The 7,293-nt window shown below is 35.7% G+C and overlaps 1 long non-coding RNA gene across 3 annotated transcripts; it reads right to left on the bottom strand.

Annotated features, from left to right (window-relative positions):
• Positions 1-3,305: 3,305 nt before the first annotated feature.
• Positions 3,306-6,581, bottom strand: LOC136781550 (uncharacterized). Of its 3 annotated transcripts, XR_010823934.1 has the most exons (9): positions 6,225-6,581; positions 5,991-6,146; positions 5,739-5,904; positions 5,494-5,654; positions 5,261-5,414; positions 5,019-5,180; positions 4,752-4,932; positions 4,520-4,684; positions 3,306-4,276 (listed from the first exon to the last, which is right to left on the bottom strand). It is a non-coding gene; the product is annotated as an uncharacterized lncRNA (long non-coding RNA). The 3 variants fall into 3 exon arrangements; XR_010823935.1 differs by having other exon boundaries at positions 4,766-4,932; positions 5,261-5,654; XR_010823933.1 differs by having other exon boundaries at positions 5,261-5,654.
• Positions 6,582-7,293: the final 712 nt, after the last annotated feature.

The raw sequence follows: 7,293 nt of genomic DNA on the forward strand, positions 1-7,293 counted from the left end.
AAGGTAGACCTTTGAATCCTACTAAAAGATTACTACTTAAATTCTCTTTCAATAACAGAATTTACAATATAAAAACCGAAATTAAAATTCACAATGTTAACCACAACTCAAATCTCTTCCCATCAATTAAACCAAAGGACGGAACTCTCAGGATCCTCCAAATTAATCTCCATTCCTGCTCCACTACCCAAAGCATCATGGAGCAATATTGCTTTGAAAAAAGTTACGACATCGCTCTACTCTCGGAGCAATGGAGAATTCCTGAAAATAATCAATGGATCTCGAGTAATAACAACAAATCCTCTATATACATCATCTCAACTAGAACTCCACCTATCATTCAAAGTCACTCCTCAGAACACTTTTGTGCTTTTAAATTTCCTGACTACTGGATGATCAGTTGCTATATTTCTCCTAATTCTGGCTTACTCATTTTTAAACAATTTTTAGATTCCCTTTCTAGCTTCATTAATAATATAAATAGCCCAGTTATAATAGGCGGAGATTTCAATTCCCACTCCTTTATGTGGGGCTCTTCACGTCAATGCAGTAGAGGCGCTCTACTTGTTGATTTCATTATCATACATGGCCTAATAATTTCTAATGACGGACATTCCGTTACCTATCAAAGAAGGAACGCTGCAACCATCATCGACCTCACGCTAATCTCTGATTCATTAAGAAATTGCCTTACCAACTGGACAGTAAGCAGAGACTATTCAGCGAGTGATCACAATTATATCTCCTTCACTATCTCTTCAAACAAAGCCACTTTTCCTATCAACCATTTCTCCAAATGGTCGACAAAAAATATTATCCTGGAAAATGTTATGGGCAGATGGGAAATAGAAGCTCCTACTCTCAATAAAAGGATTGATTCTACAATTCTCACTTCTGACTCTACCACTCAAACCTCCATCATTGAGACGATATACGAAATCATTCATAAAGCTTGCATTAGGGTTTGCAATTCCTCTATGCCTTCTATTAAGCCCAATTTGAATAAAAAACAAATCAGACGCCCAGGATATTGGTGGAATAATGATTTGAAAGAACAAAGATCCTTATGCTTACTATCCCAAAGAAGATTCTTTAGACTAAAAAGAAGATTCGGCCCTCTCTCACGCATCACTAGGAACTCCTTCATATCGTTGCATAAGCATAAAATTCAACTTAAAAAATTGGTCAAAAAAAGTAAAAGTATATGCTGGAAAAATATCACGAATGATCTTAAACAGGACCAATGGGGTCTGGCATACAAAATTGTTAGAAAAAAGCTACTTGGAAGGGCAATTCGCATAGAGGAAAACGATCTCAACGTCATTATTAACACTCTCTTCCCTACAAACAATTCTGGCTCGGATGTCTTCCCTCCTAGCCTTAATCACGATAACACAGATCCCTCCTGTTCCCTGTATGAACTAACTTTAGCAGCCTCGAATCTAAACGCTAACAAAGCCTTTGGACCAGACGGAATTCCCCCTGTTATTATCAAGGCCATCCCTTCCTCCTCTGCGACTAGATCCATTCTTGTATTTTTCAATCTCATCTTATCTCATGGATATATCCCTAAACACCTCAAGGAACAAAGACTCGTCCTTGTCCCAAAAAACTCTAATCCTAATGTCAAAACCCCTTCTCATTTTCGTCCGATAAGTGTAATCAACTCACTATCAATCCTCCTTGAGAAAATTATTAATAAAAGATTGATTGATGTTGTTGAATCCAACAATCTCCTCAGCCATAATCAATTTGGTTTTAGGCCAAAAAGGTCTACTGTAATGGCTATAGAATCTGTATTGAAGGTATTTTCCCCTCCCTCTAACGATAATCCCTATTTTACAAGCACAGTGCCTAATAATATTCGCACTCTAATAACTCTAGACGTAAAAAACGCTTTTAACACAGCACCTTGGAATTTCATTAAGAAATCTCTCCACGACAGCTCAATCTTCCCTCAGTACTTGGTGCAGCTCATTGATAGCTATCTACATGATAGAACGTTATTAGTCAGCACGCACAGCAAACTCATCACCCGCGCCATTAATTCCGGAGTTCCACAAGGATCCGTTCTTGGTCCACTCTTGTGGAACCTCATGTATGATGACCTCCTAACACAAACTCTTCCAGGTAACACAAGCATTACCTGCTACGCAGATGACATTGCCATTGTCATCTCCGCCTCAAGCCCAGAAATGCTCCAGATTCAAGCGAATCATGTTTTAGACCATTTGAATGCATGGTTGACCTCAAGAGGTCTTTCTCTTGCACCTCATAAATCAGAAGCACTACTCAATATCAACTCTACCTGTAAATTTAGCAGTCAACAACTAAACTCCATAGCCTTCAAAATTAATGATCACCTTTTCAAACCTTCCAGCCAACTGAATTACCTTGGTGTCATCATTGATGACAAACTATCCTTCAAACCGCATATTGACTATGTCTCTCTAAAAGCCAAAAAAGCTACTTATCAGCTGTCTCCCTTAATGCCTAATGTAGGAGGTCTGGGATGGTCAGCGAGAGCTTCATATCAATATGCGATTCATAGCATTATTTTTTACGCTCTTCCAATTTGGGCTCATACTATCAAGAAGGTCCACAATCTCAGCACACTGGAAAAAACAAATAGACTCCTCTCTTTACGCATAGCTAAGGCTATAAAAACTGTCTCAAATGTGGCTCTTCAAGTCATCTCTGGAGTCCCTCCTATAATTCTTTTAACATCTTTTCTTACCAGACAAATTCAAAGAAGAAATGGCAGATTAAATGACGAATTTAATCCTAATCAAAACAAATATGATGATCTTCTCTATAATCAATGGCAAGAAACATGGGATAACGCAGATAAAGGCAGGCACACCTATAATCTAATTCCAGATATCAAATCCTGGGTGGAGAGACCGCATGGAGGCAATCAATATCACCTTACCCAAGTCTTAACTGCTCACGGCAGTTTCGGTCCACACAGACTCCGATTTAAGAGGAGTAACTCGGATGCCTGTCCTTGCGGTTTCCGCCCTGACAGTGTATCCCATACTGTTCTTTCTTGTGATCTCTGGAATGAAGACAGAGCTACCATTCTCCCTTTTTTAAATAACGATATCTCTTCCATCGACTTACAAGACGTCATAAACACCATGCTCTCCTCTCTTGAAGCCTGGGCCACTATCAATAATTTCTTCATAACTATTATACAAAAGAAAGATCTTCTTTTCGATCAACTTGTACCTCCTACTATTCACAGGCGCAATAGGAAGAGAAGAAATCCATTCACAAACTAGTTTACTCTGTATATTCTCTTTATTATATTGTTCTACCATTGTACATAATAAACACTTGTTAACTCTCCTCTTATCATAATTTCTCTCACCATTATTTAAATTTTTTCTCTTAAAATAGTTCTACTAATAATTTCTTAACACAATTTCTATAACTCTCATTCACACATCTCTGGACCTCACTCAACACACATTTCTTACAACTATATTCAGATTTCCTTACTCTCTAATTTTACTTATAATTCCTTACGCTTATTGTTATTTTATCCTTTACTTTTAATATATTAATACTCTTTATCTCATAATTATATATAACTAATTTACAGCTCTTGTAATCTGATCTACTAAAATACACTCACTCATAATCTTGACCTATTCTGCTATTTTAACACTTCATACTCTCTTCATCTTTAAACCTTAAGATACACTCACTCTCCCTTAATCACACTCTTCGAACCTGTCTGTAAGTCAGCTACCTCTCTAGAATTATTAGGGATATAACACCTGAAATCAAGCTCCCTAATTATCCATCTATAACATACATATCTCTTTTCTACTCCTGATTATCCAACATACCTTAACAATTATTACAAATACCTGAATTTCTTAAACGCTCAATATATTTTACACTCCATTTATAAATAAATAACAACTACTTTATTCACTTAATTGTATTGCACATAAACTCAATTCTCTACATTAAACATATTACAATAATACCTCCCTCCCTCCTTCTCAATAGTATTAATAAAACTATCTAAACATCTTTCAATACTCGGATCGGTTTTTTCATAATTGACTCTTTCACTCTCTTTCTCCCTTTTTACCATGATGCATGTGGGTTTATATATGGGAATCTCCTTCTTCACAAGCCTTGCTTTTCTTATTGAATGATGTGCATTACATAGTCTCCTTCCTTCCTCTTTCCTTTCTGCTTTTTCCTCCCTCAGACTTCTCCTACCTGGTTCGTGTCTACTCGCTTGCTCATCTTGTAACTATTGAAAGAAACATCAATTAATCATTCCATTAAAAAAAAAAAGAAGAGAGAACACAATCCCTCTTAAAATTGGTCTTTCTTTTTCTACTCTTACACATTAGCTATAAATCTCAGATTGATTCTAAATTCTCAGATTGATTCTATACATATTTCTGCTCTGAACATACCGTCAATAATTACCTGCATTTTAACAGAACGCTACAAATCTAATCTCCACTCAAAACCACCTCTCTTTACTAACCTTGTATCTCACACTCTCTCCTTGACTCGTCAGCCACTGTTGCACTCTTTATTCCTGCTAGAGTTTCTTCAATTCCGCCTTTATTCTCCAATCAATTAGAGTTGTGCTCCTCTCAACCCCGACCACTGGTCTGAACTGGCATGCCTCTCGACGCCTCTTTTTCATCTAAAACACACACACAATTACCTTTCACATAAAGAAATACTTCGAGCTTAATCACCACTTAAATTACCTCTCTTTACCAACCTTCTACCTAACACTCTCTCCTTGACACGAGTACTGTAGTCACACCCATGCTTCCTCCCAGAGTTTCTCTAGTCATCTTCATTCTTCAATCCATTAAAATAGTTATGCTTTCTTCAAACCTTTGACAATTGACCCGAATTGACATATCTCTCGATATCTCTTCTTACCTAAAATTTCACACATAATCACCTCTCACATAACATGAACGCTACAAATTTAATCAACACTTAAAAATAATCCCTCTTTTACTAACCTTTTACTTATCACTCTCTTCTTGACATGACCACACTCATGTTTTCTGTCAGTAGTTTCTCCAGTCATCTTCTTTTTTCTTCAATCCATTAAAATTAAACTTCCTCCAACCTTGACTATTAATCTGAACCGATATGCCTCTTGACTCCTTCTTCTTTTTCATCTAAAATATACACACAATTACCTCTCTCGTAAAGAATCGCTATGAATTTAGTTATCACTCAAAAATTAACCTATCCTAACCTTCTACTTAACACTCTCTACCATAATCACACTCATACTACCCGCCAGAATTTCTCCAATCGTCTTCATTATTCAAATCCATTAATACAGTTATGCTCCCTTCAACCTTTTGACAATTGATCCAAACTGACATACTTCTTGATATCTCTTTTATCTAAAAACACACATATATCACCTCTCACACAAAAAGAATCGCTACAAATTTTGCCATCACTTATTTAACCCTCTCTTACTAATCTTTCACTTAATCACTCTCTTCTTGACACGTCCACACTCATATTTCCTGTCAGTATTTTCTCCAATTATCTTCTTTCTCCAATCTATTCAAGCTACGCTTCCTTCAACCTTGTCTACTAATCTGAACCGATTTGCCTCTCGACACCTCCTTTTTCATCTAAAAAACACACACAATTACCTCTCACATAAAAGAATCACTATTAATTTACCTATCACTCAAAATTAACCTATCTTTTCTAACCTTTCACTTAATACTCTCTCCTTGAAACATCTACCATAATCACACTCATGCTACCTGCCAAATTTCTCCAATCGTCTTCATTCTTCAATCCATTAATACAGCTATGCTCCCTTCACCTTTTCTGACCGCTGATCCAAACTGACATACTTCTTGATACCTCTTTTATCTAAAAAAAAAAAAAAAAACTACCTCTCACATAAAAGAATCACTACAAATTTTGCCATCACTTAAAACTAACCCTCCTTTACTAACCTTTTACTTAATCACTCTCTTCTTGACACGTCCACACTCATGTTTCCTACTAGTATTTTCTCTAATCGTCTTCTTTCTCTAATCCATCAAAGTTAAGCTTCCTTCAACCTTGACTATCGATTTGAACTGATATACCTCTCGACACCTCTCTTTCATCTAAAAATACACACATAATTATCTCTCGAAATACTCACAAGGTATCTTATTATATCTTCCTCTCCCAAATGTAAATACCTCACTAATCAATTCTTTTTCCTTCTTGATTTTAACTTTTGAACCTCTCTTCTCATTTATTACAGATTGCCTCTAAACACTTCAACCCACTGGAGATACTTTCTTGTTTCATTCTCTTACGACTCTTTCTCTAAATAGGGAATGGTTCAATTATTATGCTCTAATATAAACCCACCTCACTCATTCCTCAATCTTTTCATTTAGCCTAAACTCAGTAGTATAATACTTCCTTTTGACTATCATCTACTAGATACATCGTCACTTATGAATTAATTATCCATCTAAAATAGATATCAATAATTTCTTAATAAATTATTCCATATATAACTAGAATTGATTTTCTCTTCTCAACATAAACTTAACCTTTCATCATATAATTCGACATTACATTTGCTTCCTTCACTTAGCCAACCTTCCTGCTCTCATCCTACAGTGTTGCAACCTTTACTCAAAAACTCCCTAGACATCCTTACTCTCTAGATATCCAAAATTCCCTGGACTTTTAAATAAGAAATTCCCTAGTTATCTACATTACTAGACATGTTAAACTCCCTATAATACGATATTACTGCACAGACTCAATTTCCCGTAAACCTTTACTTCTTCATGCTATTTTAAATCGATTAACACATCTCATTCCATTCTCTCCTTATATATCCTTTTAACAACTTCTACCTTCAACTATTTCGCTTCTTAATCCTCACATATTTCGCTCTTTAAACAACCTTAGTTTATAATCTTCTCTATACTTGAACCTATAAATCTCTCTTCCTCATTTTCCTCTAATCTTTAATCCAGTCTTATTCACAGTATATTAACTCAATTCTTTTCACCTCATTAATTTTTCTTAACTAAAAATGAATCCACTATTTCCTTACTCCCTACTCAATGTTACACTTTATTATGACCCTGAACATCACATTTCATGTTAACTTAACTTACTTCAATCCTTATTCTTTAATACTCACACTTTTTCATTTTCCTTCTCTACCTCTCTTTTGGATATAATTTCAATCCTAGAAGATTCGCTCCTCTACATTAATACCATACTAATTTTCTCTCCGCATAA

This window comes from Prorops nasuta, unplaced genomic scaffold (genome assembly GCF_024137725.1).
Source record: "Prorops nasuta isolate Cenicafe-Biocafe unplaced genomic scaffold, Cenicafe_Pnas_1.2 PNAS00023, whole genome shotgun sequence".
Classification (NCBI taxonomy): domain Eukaryota; kingdom Metazoa; phylum Arthropoda; class Insecta; order Hymenoptera; family Bethylidae; genus Prorops; species Prorops nasuta.